This window comes from Peromyscus leucopus, chromosome 6 (genome assembly GCF_004664715.2).
Source record: "Peromyscus leucopus breed LL Stock chromosome 6, UCI_PerLeu_2.1, whole genome shotgun sequence".
Lineage (NCBI taxonomy): Eukaryota > Metazoa > Chordata > Mammalia > Rodentia > Cricetidae > Peromyscus > Peromyscus leucopus.
In genome coordinates this window covers 90,192,814-90,212,951 of record NC_051068.1, presented here as the reverse complement: position 1 = coordinate 90,212,951, position 20,138 = coordinate 90,192,814, and positions in this window count along the sequence as shown.

The following is a 20,138-nucleotide window of genomic DNA, read 5'->3' as shown; positions in this document are numbered from 1 at the left end:
TTTTTTTCTTGAGATAGTGTCTTGCTATGTAGCCCAGGCTGGCAATGAATCTATCCATAGTCCTCCTGCCTCAGCTTCCTGAATGCTGGGATTATAAGTCTATACCACCATGACTGTGTGTGTGTGTGTGTGTGTGTGTGTGTGTGTGTGTGTGTGTGTATGTGTGTATAAAGTTAGGCATGGTTATTTCTATAAATACTTGTAATTCTATAATTTTTAAACTTCAGAAGAGTAAGTTAAGGGCCAGCCTGGACTGTGAGATCCTGCCTCAACAAACAAAGCCAGCACATACAAAACCAAGGCATGATGGTGATATATCAAAACATTTGTCTAATTAGGATAATTATATGATTAATTTTTTTTCTGTTTTTCAAGTTACTATGTGCCCAGGGAAAGATATCAAAATAAGCTGTGAAGAAAATAAATGAAGATGATTTTTATTATTTTGCTCTTGGGACAGGGGCTCATGTGCTCAGCCTGGCCTTGAACTTGCAGTGTAGCTGAGACCTCTTGAACGCTCGATCCTCCCGCTTCTCCTCCTCCACTACTGGGATTATCGGCGCTTACCACCAAACCCAGCTTGTAGATAGGTTTCCAGCCCCAGTGCTCACAGGGCAGTTTTCCTGACTGGGGAAAAAGAGTATCGGAGGCGCTGATGGTTTAGCCATGGCTGCGGTGCTGGTGCTGCTACGTTCCAATCTCTCAGGTTGAGACTGCATCCGTGCCTCCCTTGCCCCCATGTGCTTTATCTGTCGTCTTCAGTGAGTCTGAAGCTTCAGTACAAGTCACATTGTTATAGATAGAAAAGTCCAGTCCACTCCTCTCCCAGGACAACCTTCTGAATGGGTAGATCTGGCTGTGACCCAGGGATCTGTAGTTTTTATTATAGTAATTTAGCGAGTGTGTGTGTAAGTCAGAGGACAACTTTTGGGAGTTGGTTCTCTTGCACTGTGTCAGTCCCACAGATCCAACTCGGGTTGTCAGACTTGGTGGCAAGCACCTTTACCCATCTCACTGGTCCCAATCTGCTTATGTTTCCACAGGACTCCCGTGTGACTCAGGTCTAAGAGGTCCCCTAAAGGTCACACCTTTCAGGAACAGTAGCCCAGATCTGCAGGCGGTTCCGAGGCAGGAAGGACTGAGGGAGAATCTAAGTTAAGCCGTGGAAGAAGCAGGTGCAAGTTGTTATTGTTGACAGAATCAGATTTCAGAAACACAAGGAGAAAGACAACCCCAAATCTTTTCTTCCCGTTTGCTTAGCACTGATTCAAAAAGCAGCACGTCCCTGTGCTCACGTTACCGGCTCGGGTCTGCGGAGCAGTTGTCTATCGGCATGAGAAAGGCCCACAGCACAATGCATGCTGCTATCAGATTGCTTTTCCACAACCCTATCACAGCTGCCTCCAGAGCCGGCAGAGCCAGCTCTGACTCAATTCCAGCCTCACTGCTTCCCAGTTAGCTATTTAAGGTTAATAACCGAACCTTGGCTATAATATAAAAATCAACTTCGGCCAGGTCAGGCTTGGGGATTGAACTCAAATCATCAGGTTTTAGCCACACACACCTTTACCCGCTAGTCATCTCTTTGGCCCTGGAATAATTTTTTTTTTTTTTAGCTGCTATAAGAAATATAATTTGATTTGAAATAATCATTTTAGAGGTCAGTTCTTGCACAAACTCAGTGAGGCAGGAATTGTTCCTCCAATGCACTCGGCCAACTCACTGCCACGGTAAGTGTCCAGGGATGAGAAACCGGAGTTGTGTCAACACCGACTGTTCATGGCTTCAAAGGAGGGTGTGTCAACAGTGAATGACGTGACCTTCTTGAAGAGGCTTTGAGCTGAAATAGGACATGGCATCTCATCTCCCTCCTGGAGCATCTCAGGTTTCCCCAGCCTCTGTCAATGACAGAAACTATAAAGAGAGTTTCTATCAGAGCCCAGGAGCCCGGATTCTAACCTGTCTGTTCTTCCTCTTACTGTGCTGGCAATCTCCCACCCCGACTTCAAGCTTGATTGTTCGGGTTGATGTAGACAACTGACCTTTCTTGCATAGCTCTGAGAAGCAAACACTTGAGATGGTTTCTTAAGTAGGCTTCAGATTGTTTGATTGGTTTTACGGTTACTAAAACTGCACGTCATACATGCTTGCCAAGAGAGCCTGGAGGTTTAATGGGCTGACCAAGATCGTCTTCCTAGCATTCTATTGAGTTCTCCTGGCTCCGTGAGGACCTCACTCTGGGAATTATAGTTTTGGCTGAGCGATCCCTTTCCCCCACTGCACACTAGGGAGTTTCCTATTCTCTGGAGGACTGTCCACAGAGGAAAAGAGGCAAGATAGGGTAACAGAAAAAGACCCCAAAACAGCACCGCCAACGACCCCCACAACTGGGGAGGGGGCTCTGGGAGGAAAGAGTTTGCTCAGCAAACATGAGGATCAGAGTCCGGATCCACCAGTCAACAAATGCCAAGTGTGACAACGGTGCCAGTAACCCCAGGACCCGGGGGAGAGAGGAGACGGCCAGATCCTGGGAGCTGAAAGGGTGGGTTTCAGTTCAGTGAGGGATCCTGTCTCAAAAACCAAGATGGTGAGCGAATGAAGTAGGATCTAAGATTGATCTCTGGTTTCCACGTGTGTGTACAGGTAAACACACACACACACACACACACACACACACACACACACACACACACAACACAGGGAGAGAGACAGAGACAGAATGAGAGGAGAGAGAGAGAGAGAGAGAGAGAGAGAGAAGAGAGAGAGAGAGAGACAGAGAGAGAGACAGAGACAAGGCCAAGAATGAAGCACAAAGATGGAAGAACTCTCAAGTCAGACAGTCCGATGGCGTGTATCGAAAGGCAGAGGCTGAGGATAGATTACAGATTAAGCAAAGGAAACCAGAAGTAGACCCAGAACGCCAAAGACAACAGAGACCCTGAATGGCGGCAGTCCCCTTCATGCAGGTAGCACCTCATGGTGCCTTTGCTGAATGCTGGAACAAGGACCCCAGGGGCTCGCTCTCTCAGACAGGCTGGTCCAGACTCACCTTCCCATCAGAGGCCTCAGTCTTGTCCCGTTCATGATCCACACACACAGTCTAGCTGTTGACAAAGCTTCGGTCGGCTTTCCTCATTTGCCTAGTACGTCTTTTCCTTTGTCATACCTTTGTTAGTCACAAAGATCCTGGATACTTTGCCTCTTCTGTCCCTCCCCTTTCCCTCCCCATCCCTCTTTCTTTTCATCCTGTCCTCTCCTTTATTCCCTTCCTCCTTTCCTTTTTTCCAGGCCGACGGTGCCATTTTTTGTATTGTGCCTCCTGGGAGAGTCCTGCTTCTCTTTCTGACCCATCATGGTTTTCTGCTCTGCGCAGTCGCTTTGGTCGTTTTCTTAGCATTTCCCCTCTTTTCTCTTGCAGGTATTGTTTATTAACCACACCCTCATGCTCTACTCCTTCCTCATCAGAGCTTTTGAACAAACCGGATACCTCTTTTTAGCAGTTCTCTTGATTCAAACTGCATCTATGGTTCTCAACATGGCAACCAACTTCAGAAACGTCTCATTGTTTTGGAAGAGTTTCTATCAAACAGCGTGGTTTTCCTGGGGCTTAGTTTTTAAGTTCACTTTTCTAAGTCTTTGGTTATTTAAGAAAAAAGCCTAAGGATATTCAGGATGACGAACACGCCCTTTTGAGCAGCCAGGCACCGTCACAATCCCACATTCAGCTACACAGATAATTGCACAGGCACCAGAGAAAACAGAGCTCGGCTCATCGCCTAAGAGAGGGCTTTGAACGGAGCGGAGGCCGAATGACATCATGGTACATTGTGCAGATGAATGAATGTTCTTCAGTGATTCACACAGACAGATGAAGGGGGAAGTGAATCATGACAGGACACCTAGTAAAAACCCGACACACAGGCACAAACCTGGAACAGCGCAATCGGTACTTCTGTCTAGTTTGAACCAAATCCCGTTTGTCCCCTGAAATCAAAGCAATTAATTTGACTTTGGTTTATCTTCTGGATGTTTTAGAATTAATTTATGAAATGTAAAAATGCCTTCTTAGTTGTTTAAGAGCTGTGTGTGGGCCACAGAGCTAGCGCAGTGGACCTTGTCACTGAAGCCTGGCCACCTGAGTTCCATCCCTAGGTGTGGGAGCCCACTAGGTTTCCTAGTGGCTGTACCCAGCAGGACTGGATATGAGGTTGACTGGACCACGGGCCTGGGTATCAGGTGTTTGGAAGGGTCTACGCTTAACTGTAACTAGCAAGGGGAGGTCTTTTGCTCCACCCCTTAGCATTGTTATAAATAGACCTTTGGAATAAAGCTCTGGGCTGGTGGATAAGGATCCAGGCCCACCCGAGTCTATCCTGTGTTTCTCTGTTTCTCTCCCCTCTTTATTTCTACCTAAATCTCTTATCCCTTATTCCTCAAAAATCCCTGGGGTAAATAGATGTGGGGGCTGGTCCCCCATACCTAGGACCCACATAAAGGTAGAACAGCAGAACCAATTTTACAAAGTTGTCCTCTGACTTCCACAGTCACACTGTGGCACACGTACCCAAACACACCATACACAGACATAAATTATAACCAATAAAAATAAAAACGATGTATGTGCTGCAATGGTTAGTCTCGTCAACACGACTTACCTGCGAAGAGGGAACCTCAGCTGAGGCTGCCTCTGTCACATCAGCCATGAGCATGTCTGTGGGGCATTTTCTTGACAGTTGATTGATGTAGGAGGGCCCAGGCTATGGTGGGTGGTACCAGCCCTAGGGAGGTGGGCCTGGGCTGTGTGAGAAAGGCAGCTTAATGTGAGCAAAGGAGCAAGCCAGCAAACAGCGTTCCTTTGTGGTCTCAGCTTCACACTCGGGCCTTTGCTTCCCTTGATAGTGGTCTATAACCCATAGGATGAAATGAACCCCCTCTCTTCCAATTGCTTTTGGTCATGGTGTTCATCACAGCAATAGTAAAGCAAACTAGAATACATGCACACACGGTTTCTGATGATTTTCTGTATGTATTTATATAATATTGCAACAAAAACAAAGAATCATGCTTCAGCTTTCAACCAAATGGAGTAAGAGGTATTAGGAGCTGAGAGATGCCTTAGTGGATAAAATACTGAGTTCAGATCCCCAGGGTACATGTAAAAGGCACAGCAGTGTGAATCTGTCACCCCAGTGTTCCTCCAGCAGATGGGAGAAGAAGACGGGAGCATCATCAAACAACAGACCTGGTCTAACAAGGTGGAAGGTAAAGGTAGCCTCTGGCTTTCACAAGGGTACCATGGCATTCGTGTGCCATCATTCATACACAAATGTGAGGGTGTGCACACACATACACACACACACACACACACACACACACACACACACACACGAGAAGAGAGAGAGAGAGAGAGAGAGAGAGAGAGAGACAGAGAGAGAGAGAGAGAGAGAGAGATTAGAGCTACCCCCTTCCTGTGACAGCTTAAATGGTGAGCCAAATATAGACATATAGCATAGTAAGTTTCAAGATATTAGCTATGAAGCAATGAGAGACAGTGTCCCTTGAGATATGAAAAACAAGCACAGATTTTTTTTTTCTTTGCAGCCAGGATAATGTTTTCAGCCATAGCACAGTGAGAAGAAACCCAGGTGGATCCTGTGGAGACTGCAGGTGAGGGTATATTAACTTATATATATATAACATACTATATATGTTAATTGAAATAGATTTTTTTCCCATGCAATGTATTCTGATTACAGTTTCCCTTCCACCTACTTCTTCTAGTTTCCCCCCATCTCTTCTCCCATCCAATTCATACCCTTTCTTTCTCTCCTTAGAGACAAACAGGCTCAGGGCGGTGATAGTACACACCTTTAATCCCAGCACTCAGGAGGCAGAGGCAGACAGATCTATATGAGTTTAAGGCCAGCCTGATCTACAAAGTAAGTACCAGGAGTATCAGGACTGTTTGCACAGAGAAACCCTGTCTCAAAAAAAAAAAAAAAAAAGAACAAAAGAAAGAAAAAAGAAAAGAAAAAGAGCGAGCCAAAGAAAAAGCACACAAAATACGCATAGAGGCCAAGACATACTTTTGCACACACAGGAATCCCATAAAACCACAAAACAGGGATAGGGGGATGGGAATATGAGGAATAGGGTTGGTCGAGTTGGGGGTGGGATTGAGGGGGAGAGCAATGAAAGATATCTTGATGGGGGGGCATTTTGGGGTTAGGGAGAAACCTGGTGGCAGGGAAACTCTCAGGATGACCCCCAGCTAAGACGCCTAGCATTGTGGATGGGTGCCTGAAATAGCCTTCTCCTGTAATCAGATTGGTGACTATCTTAGTTGTCAACAGAGAGCCTCATCCAGTAACTGATGGAAGCAGATGCAGAGATCCACAGCCAAGCACTGGGCCGAGCTCCGAGAGTCCAGTTGATGAGAGGGAGGAGGGATTGTATGAGCAAGTGGGGGTCAAGATCATGACTGGGAAACCCACAGAGACAGCTGACTTGAGCTAATGGGAGCTCATGTGTGGGTGGCCAGCTCCCATCTTTTAATGAGGAGGAGAGAGGGATAAGAAACTTTTAGATAGAAAGATAGCAAAGAGGAGAAAGAAACAGGACAACTTCATAAGGACCTGAATCAAAACCCAAAGGCCCCTTCTGTCTCTTCAAAAGGGCTTTTTATAACAATGCCAAGAGACGGGGCAAAAGACCTCCCCCTGCTAGATCAAAGCACACTGCACAGCCAAGTGCAGACCCTTCCAAACACCTAGAAACCACACCAGTAGACCAATCATCCCCTTATGCCGCCCTGCTGGGTAAAGTGAGCTCAGATTCTGGGACCCTGAGTAAGTTCTCACTAGGAAACCTCTGTGGGTCTCTACACTCACTGACCTTGGGCTGACAGCTAGGGAGCCTGCATGGGACCGACTAGGCTCTCTGCATGTGGATGACAGTTGTGTAGCTTGGTCTGTTTGTGGGGCCCCTAGCAGTGGGATCAGGACCTGTCCCTGGCGCTTATCTGACTGTTTGGAACCTATTCCCCATGTAGGGATGCCTTGCCCAGCCTTGATGCAGGGGGAGGAGCTTGGTCCTGCCTCAATGTGATATGACATGCTTTGTTGACTCACATGGGAGGTCTGCCCCTTTCTGAATGGAGGAGTGGATGGGAGGCTGTGGGCGGGGCAGGATAGACAGGAGGTGGGGAGAGGGAATGGGAAGAGAGGAGGGAGGGAAAACTGTGATTGGTATGTAAAATAAATGAAAAAAATTAATAAAACGCCCCCACAAAACAGCAATTCATAATATATATGCAAAGGACCTGTACCATTAAAAAAAAATGTCCTGACTTAACATTATGAGACAAGGAACCTTCAAAGGTGCCACTGAGTTCATTTTCTGTTGGTCATCTACTCTGCGCAGAGGGCCTACCCTTATGAGTGTTTTTTTCCACAGTTAAACTCCCTCAGAAAAAACAAACAAACTAATTTTTCATTTGCAAGTGGCTATCAATTGGAGACCGCTTTTGGGTTAGGGATGGGGCATGGGTCCACTTCTCCTTTCAGCTCCAGGACTCCAACTGGTGCAGACCTGTGCGGGTTCTGTGCATGCTGCCCCTGTCTCTGTGAGTTCATATGCGCACCACCAGCCCTGTTCTTTCTAGAGGCTTTGATTCCTTGGTGTCCTCCATCCTCTCTGGGTCCTACATTCTTTCTGTCTCTTCCACAGAGCTCTGAGGGGAGGGATTGATGGGGACATCCCTTTCTGGGCTTAGTGGTCTCCGGTCTCTCACTTTCTGGGTATTTCTAGCTGTGGGTCTCTCTGTGTGTTCCATCTCCTGCAGGAGGAGCCTTCTCTGCTGATGGCTGAGTAAGGCGTGGATCTACGAGGATGACAGAATGTCCTTAGGAGTCATTTTATTACCACTTTCCTCTGGCAGAACAATAGTGTTTGGTTTGCCCCGAGGTCCCTGGCCTGTCTAGTCTCAGGTTCTTGGCCACCCAAGCAGAATTGGGAATGGGTTCCATCTCCTGGAATGGGCCTTAACTCAAATCAGATATTGATTGGTTGCGCCCATAAGCTTTGTGCCACTATTGCACCAGAATATCTTGCAGGTGGATCACTATTGTAGATGAAAGAGTGTGTGGCTGGGCTGGTGTTTACTTTTTTCCTTTGGTAGCTTGCAGAGTGCTGTCCAGTACCATGAACACTTATCTGTAGAAGTGAAGGCTCTAGATAGGAACCAGCTCGACTTCTCCATGTTCAATGTATTGTGTAGGTGCTGTCTTCAGCAAAAGGGAGAGCCACCAGTAGCCTTGGCAACAGCCTGGGTTATTTGATGATTCCCATGGGACCCCTTTGGCCAAGAGCTTGGTTAGATGTAGCCCATACTGGAAGCTTCATTTGGTGACAAGAGATAGCCAGCTGGGGCTCTGTCTCTGCTGTTAGTAGGGAATTTTATTTAGATCCCCTTCATATACGTATATACTTTAGGAAGCTTCTGCTGTATTGGGTTTCCTTACTATTCCTTAAAGGTTCTTAGTTTGATCTGTCCTTCCCCATATTCCCTCCCATGTCTCCTTCTCCCCTCCTCCTCTCTGTGTTATTCTCCCATTCCAGCACATATACCCCCATCCATGGGTAACTCTCTATTCTATTTCCCCTTCTAGGGAGATCCCTCCCTCCCTCCTAGTCCCTAACTCTCTACTTAACCTATGTTTATATGTAGCTTGTCAAGCTGAGGAGATTGATGGGATGTTGAAGGGACTTGCCTGCCTCGAGTTGGCAGGACAGAATACTAGAGAGATGAGTATGGTGATATTTTATTTTTACTAAAATGTGATTTGTATGTTAATAAATAAAGTTGCTCGGGGGTCAGAGCTATTAGCAAGCCATAGGAAAGCTGGGTGGTGGTGGTGCACACCTTTAATCTCAGCACTTGGTAGGCAGAGCTAGGTAGATCTCTGTGTGTTCAAGAATACAGCCAGCATGGAGACACACACCTTTAATCTTAATACCAACCATAGAAGACCTGGAGCTCTGTACAGACAGGCAGTGATGAGGCAGTCATGTGGTTGGGTTTACAACCAATGAGAAGGCAGAACAGAAAGTCTATATAAAGACAAACACACAGGAAGTAGGCCCTTTTCGGAGAGGTCTCTTGGCTGAAGAGGCTAGCTGCAGCAGGTGGTAAGGCTCTTAGCTCTGATCTCTTGGCTTTCTTCTTTGCATTGGTTCTGTGTTTCTTATTTAATAAGACAGTTGGTTACATCTACAGATGAGAGAAAGCATCACAGAAATGAAGTCCATAGGGAAACCTGCAGACGTTCCCCCTCTCCTACTCTGCAGAGCACTGAACCTCACTACCTGAGGCTGGGAAAGAATCACTTAAGAGGATTAGAGGAATCGAGTTCACACAGGACTGGAAGGTGAGCCTGCATGCCACTATGCATAACCCTTGCCAAATTAGAAAATATCATAATTCACAGATGAGCGTATTATGTGCAGAGTATTCAGGGTAATCATGCTTCCTACCTGGGTAGTACTTGGCCACCATGCCAAAGCTGAGACACATCTTAAAAGGACAACATTATTTTCTAGTAACATAATTATAACCTAGAACCAGTTCAAGGAATTAAAAAAAAATCCAGTCACCAAAAAGATAAAGATCCCAACAGTGTTTGATATATATATATATACACATATATATGTATATATATGTGTATATATATAGCCAAAGTCAAGCTTGACAGTAGAGAACATGTTTAGCATGCAAGCAAATGAACAGACAGACATCACCACTAAATGATGCAGGAAAAATGTGAGCCAGGATTAGAAAACAAACAAACAAACAAACAAACAACAACTCAACAGGAACTCACTCAGAACTAATAATAATGTAGGAATTAGCAGATACGGTTAAATAGAATTCTAACTGTATCCCCTGTGTTCAAAAGCTAAAGGAAAAAAATCAAGTTGGTTAGAGACAAGGGACACAGAGAAAGAACTAAGTAGAATTTAGGAATGCAATCTATGATACTTGAACAAGCTGCATCCAGTGGTGCAAGCCTGGACTCTCAGCACTTGGGAGGTGGATCAGGAGTCGCAGGTTAGTTTTGGCTTCACGGTGAGTTCAAGGTCAGCCTGAGACCATTTTTCAAAAAAGCCACAAAAGAAAAAGGTAAACGCGAACAAAACAAAACTAACAGATCAAGCAGCAAAACAAAAGGCGAAGACAAAAACTACCCTGGGATATCTGAGACGACTAAGACACAGAAGGTAATTAAACAGTGCAGAAAAATCAGTTAGGGAACCCGAAGACACAGCAATAGAACATTCATTCCAAAGAGAAACACACAGAAGGAAACATTCAGAAACTGTGGGGCAAGTCAGACTAGTGTAACTACATACATGTAACCAGAGTGCCCGAAGAAAGGAAATGGCAGTGACGGCAATGTCCTTCTAAGTGTGATGCAACTATGGACCTACGTGTCTAAGAAGCTCAGCGAACCCCAATCACAAAAAGAGAAACTCCGAAGTCATCAGGACACAATGACAGCAGATTCCTCTCAAGAGCAACAGCAGCAGGAAGTGTTTGGGAATATATACAAAGCACTGAAACTTCAAAATAATTATAAACAAAAAAATGTTTTAGGGTGAAGACAGAACACTTTTTCAGACCTGTAAAAGCCAAAATAACTGACCTTAATAGGTCTGCACTACAAAAAAACATGTTAAATCGAAGTCCCTTAGGCAGAAGGAAAATAACACAAAAGAAATCGGCACCTGTAAGGAGAGCGTGCGTATCAGAAACGGCAGTGCCACTAGCAAATGGATGCGTTACTGTCGTCCTTACGCTCTTTAAAGGGCAATGGGCTGTCTCCACAAACAGCAGCATGGTGCGGAGCTGGGATGGAGATAGCAACCGTCTGTGTGACGTCAGCGGCACAGGACCGAGAGAGGAGGAGTGAGAGTATTCTACAGGGGGTTCTTAAGCTGTGTGTGGGGCAATTGGATCTGCTTCTGACTTTGCATCCTGGCTGGTAAAGACACTATGAAAAATGAGTTAGATTTTTAATGGGATCAAGTTAAATCTATAGATCTGTAATTTTTTTAAATTCATAAACATAGCGTGTCCTCCATTTAGTCTGTCTTCTTTAGTGTGTGGGTTTTTTTGTTTGTTTGTTTGTTTTTTGTATGAAGAATGGCAAGATTTCCTATGATGGTCCTATAGCTATTCCAAGTGTGTGCAGGTGTGTATGTGTGTGTGTGTGTGCACGTACACACACACACACACCCATGCTTTGTGTGACCAAAAGTTTTCAGCTCTTTTGGGTGGATGTCAAGCTATGCAATTGCTGCATACGGCAAGAGTCTGTTTGGTTTCACAAGGAAAAACCCGCCAGGCCGTCCATGGAGCGGCTGCATCCTTGCCAGTCCTGAATGCAACTTCTGTTGCGGCTCATGCTTGTCAGCTTGGTCCTCTGATTTCACGGGATGACATCTGTTCTGAAAAGCACACAGAGGCTGGTTGTAGTCTCTTACTTTTAACTTCGTGTTTGGGGTTTTGTTTTGTTTTTCTGGAGCAAGGCTTCCGTCTGCAGCCCAGGTTGCTGTGTCTCTCGAGGATGGACTTGAACTCTCAATCTTCCTGCCATACCTCCCAAGTGCTGAGATTACCAACTGCATGTGCCACCAGGCCTGTCTTAAGCTCCTTTTTAAAAATTACTTTTTAAAAGTAAGTGTACAGAACGATGGGGTTTTAGGCGACATGTGCTCGGCTCTTCTTTAGTCCCATGGTCCTTCCCCTCCTTCTTCTCACCCCTCCCTTCGTGAAATCGTTCCCTTTTGCTGGGAATGAAATAGGAGCCTGGGGGGGATTTTACATCCAAACTATAAATATAAGAATATAAATACATATCTGGACCCCACACTACAGAAAGTAAATCATTCAGAGTCTGCCTTGCTGAGCTTAATACAATGCTCTCCAGTCCCATCAATGTTCCGGCATAGGGCATTATTTCATTTTCAAATAGGCACACCACATTTTCTCTTTGCGTATGCTTTTCAATTTTAAAAATCATACTGACTTATTTTGTGTGTATATGTGTGGGCGCACATGTGCCGTGGCGCACATATGGACATCAGAGGAAATCTTGAGGGGATTGGTCCTGCCCTTTCACCACGTGGATCCTAGGGATTGGACTCGGGTTGTCAGGGTTGGTGACAAGCACCATGGCCCACTGAGTCACTCGTTGGTACCCCATTTTCTTCATCCACCTACCCCTGGCTGGGAACCTAGTCTGATTCAATAACTTGGTTGTAAATACCAACATAGTAAATGTATAGGTTGTACAGGCATCTCTAGTCTATGCTGGGATGGATTCCTTTAGGTACATGCTTCGGAGTGGTACAGAGCTAGATCGGATCCCAATGCAGTTTTAATTTATGATGTCAGCGTGTAGTTTTTAGCTTTCATTTCTCCAATGGTTAAGGATCTGGGCCATCCCCCCACCCCATGTATTTATTTTTCAGACAGGGTCTCACTATGTGGCCTACGCTGGCCTCAGACTCCACATGGCCAGTTTCAGGAAGTTTGTTTTGCTGTTTTTCTCATCCTCATCTCTGGCTGTCGAGACCAGGGCCCCATGCATCCCAGTTAGGCTTGCACTCCCGAGCTTCATCACGAGCCCTCGACAGCACTATTTAACAATAGTGTAAGGGGCTGGAAGTTTAGCTCAGTGGTAACGCCTGTGCTTATCATAAGAGAGGAACTGGGCTCAGTCCCTGGCACGAGACACTCTAAGATTCTTAAAGCCTAAAGTGTCAGGTTCTCTAAACTCTCTTTCCTGTGAAGAGAAGATGATAACAACATTTTTTTTTTCTTCATGTATAAAGGGCTCAGAAAATGGCTCAAGTACTCTTTCTTGCATGGCCTGTATGGAGGCGCTGGGTTCTGTTCCCACCCTGGCATAAAAATAAAACAAGATAAATATGCTGGTTAGTTTTTTGTCAACTTGAAACAAGCCAAGGTCATCTAGGAGGAAGGAATGTCAATGGAGAAAATGCCTTTATCTGTGCAGGGCATTTTCTTGATGCAAGTGTTCCTGAGGTGTATAAAAAGCAAAGTGAGCAAGCCACGAGGAGCAAGCCAGTGAGCAGCATCCCTCATGGCCTCTGCTTCAGTTCCTGTCTCCAGGTTGCTGCTTTGAGTTCCTGTCCTGACTTCCTTCAGCGATGGATTGTTACAGTGTATACTGGAAGTATGCGAGGAATACAGCGAAAGACACTGTTTCTTTCCCAAGTTGCTTTGGTCATGGTGTTTACTGCAGCAATAGACACCCTAATTAAGGCAATAAATAATGTAAAATTGAAGATGTGTAAGGAATTGTTCTTTAAAAAGAACATTTATTGTTTAGTTTTTAAAACATTTTATTTACTACTACTACCTACTACTACTATTACTATCAGATTCAAACATACCTAAACACACAGACCACTGACTTACTACCACACTTACCTGTCCTCCTAAATATTCGATAAAGCATGCACGACATGCGTCCATTGTAGTTTTTATTTTATTTCAGAGTTCAGCATTACTATTTACTTTCTGGACAGAAGTAGAATCCCTGAGAAGACAGTGTGATTCTAGCTGGGAAGTTCCAGTCAGAAGCAGGATGGTGGATGAGCTGTATGTCTCAGTGGCAGTGACTTCCAGCCCTGCCTGGATATCATGATAAGCTGAGATCCTAGTGTCTTCATTGGTCTGGCTACTCAGATCTGCAATTCAGTCGAGCAAAAAAAAAAAATAAAAAATAAAAAATAAATAAATAAAATGATGGCTTTTCAGTAAAGAAAAATTAAACAGGAAATGCAACAAAAAAGGAATTAAGTAAGAGAAGTCTGCCATAGTCATAATTGGTTTACTATTTATTGAAGTGCTAGACACTGTAGATGCATGCAATACTGACTGCTTAGCTACCCTCCTGCCCTGCTTGTTATTGCTTTTGTTAGAAGATAAGAAATGTGCACACCTTTATCCAGCACTCGGAGCAGAGCCAGGCGGATCTCTGTGAGTCGAGCCAGCCTGGCTACCAAGTGAGTTCCAGAGAGGCACAAAGCTACACAAGAAACCCTGCTCGAAAAAAAAAAAAAAAAAAAAAAAAAAAAAAAAAAAAAAAAGAAGATAAGGAAATGGTGGCCTGCCTAGTTTTATGTCAACTTGACACAATCTAGAGTCACCACAGAGAGGGGAACCTCAATTGAGAAAATGCTTCTGTAGATTGGCGTAAGCATTTTCTTAGTGATGGGGAGGCCGTTCCATTGGGGTGGGCATCCTGGCTGCGTCTGAGTTCTATCGGAAAGCAGGTTGAGCAAGCCATGGGGAGCAAGCCAGTAAGCAGCACCCCTCCCTGGCCTCTGCCTCAGCTCCTGCCTCCAGGTTCCGGCTCTGCTTGAGCACATGCTTCTGATAAGGAACAGTGAGTGAGTGAAATAAACCTTTTCCTTTCCAGTTTGCTCTGGTCATGGTGTTTCATCACGGCAGCAGTCACCCTAACTAAGACAGGTGTGAGAGTCCCGGGTGCATCCAGCTGGCTTTGTCTGAGTTGGGTAAACACCCTACAACTGAGTTTCATCCCAGTCCCTTAGCCTAGTCTCCTTTTCTCAGTCACTCTAGTAGCCCTGGGCATTGGTGGTTGGGTGGACAGCATAGTCTTTAAAACCTTTTTACATTTAATTGGTTTTATTATTATTATTGTGTGTGTGTGTGTGTGTGTGTGTGTGTGTGTGTGTGTATGTGTGTGTGTGTGATGGGATGTAGGTGGAGGTCAGAGAACAACTTGCAGGAATCTGTTCTCTCCCTCCACCATGTGGGTCTCAGGGATGGATAGGCAGCCAAGCTCGGCAGCAAGTGTCTTTATCTACTGAGCCATCTCTCCAGCTCCAGCATGGCCCCTGGATAGTGCCTCCATTTCTTCATTTATCCAAGCACCAGATTCAGACTAATCTTGTACACAGCTTTGGATGAGCCCAGGAACTACTGAGTCAGGGGTTTGCACTGTATCTGGGCTGTGTGTGTGTGTGTGTGTGTGTGTGTGTGTGTGTGTGTGTGTGTGTGTGTTGAGACAGGATCTCTCTACATAGCCCTGGCTGTCCTGGAACTCACTCTGTAGACCAGGCTCACAGAGTTCCACCTGACTCTGCCTCCAGAGTGCTGAGATTAAAAGCCCATGCCACCATGCCTGGCCATGGCTGGCTCTGAGAGCCTGATTATTAAACCTCCCTAAGGCTGGCATCATTTCTCTGTTGTCATGCCGTTTCTTCTGTGCAGTAGGAAACGCCCTTCTCCTTCCTGTCTCCGAGATTTTGTTCCCATTATCCCTTTGCTTTGGCCCTTTCCCTTCCCCCTCCCATCCTGCCTTTTCAAGTCCCTCACGCTGATTAATCCTGTCCACGTTAGCCTTCCTCTGAGCACCCTTTCTGAGCTCCCCAGCCCCCACTCTAGTCTTCTCTGAATTTCTAATGTACTGTAGATTTCGGTCCTTAATTACGCACTGTCTCCCAGAATTATATGTTATCTCTGGGTAGAGCCAATTATTTTCATTCATCCACTCAACAATTACCTGTTGAGTAGCTCCGATGTGAAGAGCTCATTTTCTGTGATCGGTGCCTTGTAGCAGGTACATGTGCCGCAGTCCTGAACTTTAAAGTCTTAATCAGTTCTTCGGTCTTGGGGACAGGACAGATGGCACTGGGAAAATAAAGAATCAAAGTGAAGCTCAGCTGTGAGTTAAGGGTAATTTGTTTTCTCTCTCTTTTCTTCTTATCCTCCACCTCCCTCCTTCCCTCTTTTTCTCCCCCCCCCCACTACTTCCTCCTACTTATTTGCTTTCTAGGAAATGTATACCGAGGGGCCTGTAGAGGTGGCTGAGTTGTTAAGAGTACTGCTGGCTGTTCTTCAGAGGACCCAGGTTCGATCCCCAGCCCTGACAACTGAACAACAGTTCTAGGAGATCGGACGCCCTCTTCTGGCCTCCCTGTGTACTTCATATACGTAGCATACAGACATACATGCAAGCAAAATACTCATCCACATAAAATAAAATATGAAAAAAGAAGTCTGTGACTAGTGTTTAGTGCTTTTCGAAGTTTTACTAAGACAAGGGCTAAAACTGAGGAGAAGCCATTGTATGTTTGCAACTTGGAAATTATTAATCACCTCTCAGAGTGAAATATCTTTATAATGATTAGGCAAGAAAGTACTTTGAAGGGTTCTTGAGCAGGGGATGGAACTCAGTTGTTTGAGAGCTTGCTTTACATGCACAAGGCTCCAGGTTTGGTCCCCAGCACTACGTTCACCAGGCATGGTGGCTCATGCCTGTGATCCCAGCACTCAGGAAATGGAGGTAGGGGGATCAGAAGTTTGAGGTCATTGTCCACTGTGTAGGAACCTGGAGGCTGGAGGCCAGTCTAGAATGAGACTTTGAAAAAAAAAAAAAAAAAAAAAAAAAAAAAAAAAAAAAAAAAAAAAAAAAAAAAAAAGAGGAAGTTATCTATAAATCTAATAAAAATGGAGCTATTGACAATATCAAATACTTCCTACCAGGCACTGTTCTTAGTGTTTGACATATTTGTTTATTCATGTAATCCTCACAACAGTCAGCTGTAGAAATGGCCAGGCAAGCTCATTCCCAGTGAACCGTATTTCAATCCAAAAGGTGGGTGCCAAACCCACACCCTGAGCACTTGACTACACTGCCAAAGGTTGAGTGACTAGATTCACCTCTGCATTTCTCTGCTACTCTTGGGGCAAAGCCTATGCATTACTATGGTGCCTTTTACCACCCTAGGAATAAGACTCTCAGGAGTGTATTTGGCCTAGGCATACCTAGAGACTTTTGATTTTTTTGTGGGGGTAACTGTGCAATTTCAGATGCGGTTGAGAGAAGCTGGCCAAGAGTGTGCAGTGCAAGTACTGAGCAGAAGAGACTTACAGAGCAGAAGTCAAAACTGTGAAAGAGAAGGCTTGCTCAGCTGCCGTCTACCCTCCTTCCATGAACTTCTTTTTGAAGATTTACTTTATTTTGAGAAACTGTGCTTGCATGTGTCTGACTATGGGTATGTGCAATGTGAGTGCAGATGCTGTGGAGTCAAGGAGAGGGCTTTGGATCTTCTTGAGCTCCACCTGGCTGTGATCTGCCTGCCGTGAGCACTGAGGATGGAACTCAGGTCCTCTGCATAAACAGCAAGCTCTCTTAACCTCTGAGACATCTCTCTAGCTCCGACTTTCATGAGCTTTGCTGACGCATTAATACCAATGTATTGAGTACTATTGTGAGTTCATTATTCTTTGTGTGTGTGTGTGTGTGTGTCTGTGTGTATACATATGGTATATGTGCATGCATGTGTGGGTGTGCGCACCTGTGCCCATGTGAAGACCAAAGGACATCAGGTGTCTTGCTCCATCACATTTTATATCACCCTTTGAGTCAGGGTCTCTCACTGGACCTGGAGCTAGGCTCATGGCCAGCGAGCCCCAGAATGCCTCCCACAAAGGTCCCTGTGACCGTACGTGGCTTTCTCTTTGGGTGCTGGGATTCAGACTCAGGTCTTTATCTTGGTGCAGCAAACGTTCTTACCGACTGATCCATTTCTCCTGCCATGTTCCCTCTCTTAATTATTCTTGAAAGTTGTGAGGGCTTACTAGAGGGAGCGTCGACTGCTCTTCTGCACTGATTTAATGTAGTACTTTGGAAAATAACATTGCAGAGCACGAATCAGCATGCTTCCCCCCTTTAGGTAGGAGCACAAAGGAAGCGAGAAGTTTGGTAGATTCAACTCTCTACAAAGAAAGGAAGGCTGGGCATGGTGGTGCACAACCGTAGTCCTGGGAGGCGAGGTAGGAGAGAGATATGCAGTACAAGAACAGATATATAGTGAGTCCTGGGTTAGCCTGTACTAGAGAATGAGACCTGTCTCAACAAAACAAAGCAAACAAAAACCCACCACACAGAGCAAAGGGAAAACCAGGAATCCATTCTAGCTTCTATCCCAGGGACACGGCTAGAGATGATTATTAAGTTGGGGAAGCTTTACCTGGGGTTTCTTTACCTTTGAAATCTTCTCCTACATAATGTGCTTTGGTCCCTTCCCATCTCTATAATGTTAACAGGAAGACCTCAGAATTTATTTTATATCCTTTTTTGTTGGTTTGTGTCTTCTATTTGAGGACAGCAAGATAGAACAGCTGAAGGGATAAAAGCCCAGTCTCAACCTTGGGCCTGGTGACAGCATGTCTGTGGGATATGCACTGACTGGCCCGGTTCTGGGATGATAACATTCAATGCTCAGAGCCACTGTGGGAGCCAGGGCTGAGCTGTCTGTACGGAAGCCCCTACGGAGCTTCCAGGCAATGGACTATGTTCTTCAGTTACAACTGATGCTCTCATTGGGAAGAGTTATCCAGTGATATTTTTGGTTTGATTTCATAACACAATACTACCAAATTTGTTTCTAATGTTCTAGGTTTTTTCCTATTCCTTTTTGCTAATATCAGTCGTATGAAATGACTGAAATGCTAGAAGTAAATTGTCAGTGTGTCCGGTCAGAGGGTGAGCGCTGTCTTTTCTTCCCTGCAAAGAGAGAATAAACCTTGAAGTCATTGAGGAGTCAGCCTAATATGGCTACCCCTGGTCAGGAGACATTGAAGGTAGTCTCTTTTCAGAAGGGTACACTTCGGGGGGTGGAGTATTGGATAATATCATTGTCCTCACAGATACTCCCTGACAGAAGTGTTTGGAGTAGCAGACAGCTGGGTTCATTGATTTACAAGCTGAAGTAAAGTCACTACAAATGGTGGAACTGGAGATTTGGGAGAGTCAATCATAGGCAATGCCAAAGTCAAGGTCTTATCCCAGCTGAGCAGAAGGATGGAAAGAGGATGCAGTTGGAGGATGAGCTTGGGAGAGAAGAGGAATATTTCCGACTCTTGAATTTGTGAGGGAAAAAGGACTGGGGATGTGACTCAGTAGCTCAGAGAACATGCGACTCTGGTAGAGAACCCACATTGGGTTTCCAGCACCCATGATGGTCCCCAACTCCTCCAAAGGATTCAATCCCCTCTTCTGGCCTTTATAGGCATCTGCACTCACGAGCACCCTCTCCCCTCCCCTAAATAAAAATAAAACAAAACTTAAGAAAAATGGCAGAGATACAAGGAATAGCATCATTGAAGTGGCTGGAAGAGAGTTCCAGCATTGGTTGGCACAGAGTCTACAGAGAGAATTCATTTAAATGCAGGTGTGACCCGGGAAGGACCCTACTAGACAGTTAGCAGAGACCCCCAATGATGATTTCAGTATTGATTGACTAGCTACTTCCTGGAAAGGAGAAGTTGGAAAACCAGGACTGTGGCTAGGCAAAATCAAGAAGCTAATCCTGCCCCTCCATTTCCCCTTTCAGCACTTATATTGCATGTTGAATTCTATTTAACCTTACTTTCTCTTGTTCTTTCCAGGGCTAAGTCTGGAGTCCTCCTCCACCCCAGTTACTCTAAGAGAGATATCAGCCAAAATGATGAGTTTAGCTGCCACCCCCAACTTTATCTCTTTCTGAGGTTCAAAGAGCTTTTGAGAGCCACATAAGTCACTCTACAAATGACCTTGAAGAGAATAGAAACTCAAACCTTGTTTATTCAACTTATTTCAAACCAACTAGGGACTATACATTCTTTTCAAATAGGCATATTTGGGCATGGGCATATTTGGAAATTGACCTTCTCTACTTGTCCCTAGAACAGACACCACAGTTTTTTTTTTTATTTTTTTTTTTATTTTACAACACCATTCAGTTCAACATAATAGCCACAGATTCCCCTGTTCTCCCCCTCTCGCCCCCCTCCCCCAGCCCACCCCCCATTCCCACCTCCTCCAGATCAAGGTCTCCCCCGAGGACCGGGGTCGACCTGGTAGACTCAGTCCAGGCAGGTCCATTTCCCCCTCCCAGACCGAGCCAAGTGTCCCTGCATAAGTCCCAGGATTCAAACAGCCAACTCATGCAACGAGCCCAGGACCCGGCACCAATGCACAGCTGCCTCCCAAACAGATCAAGCCAAATGACTGTCTCACCCATTCAGGGGG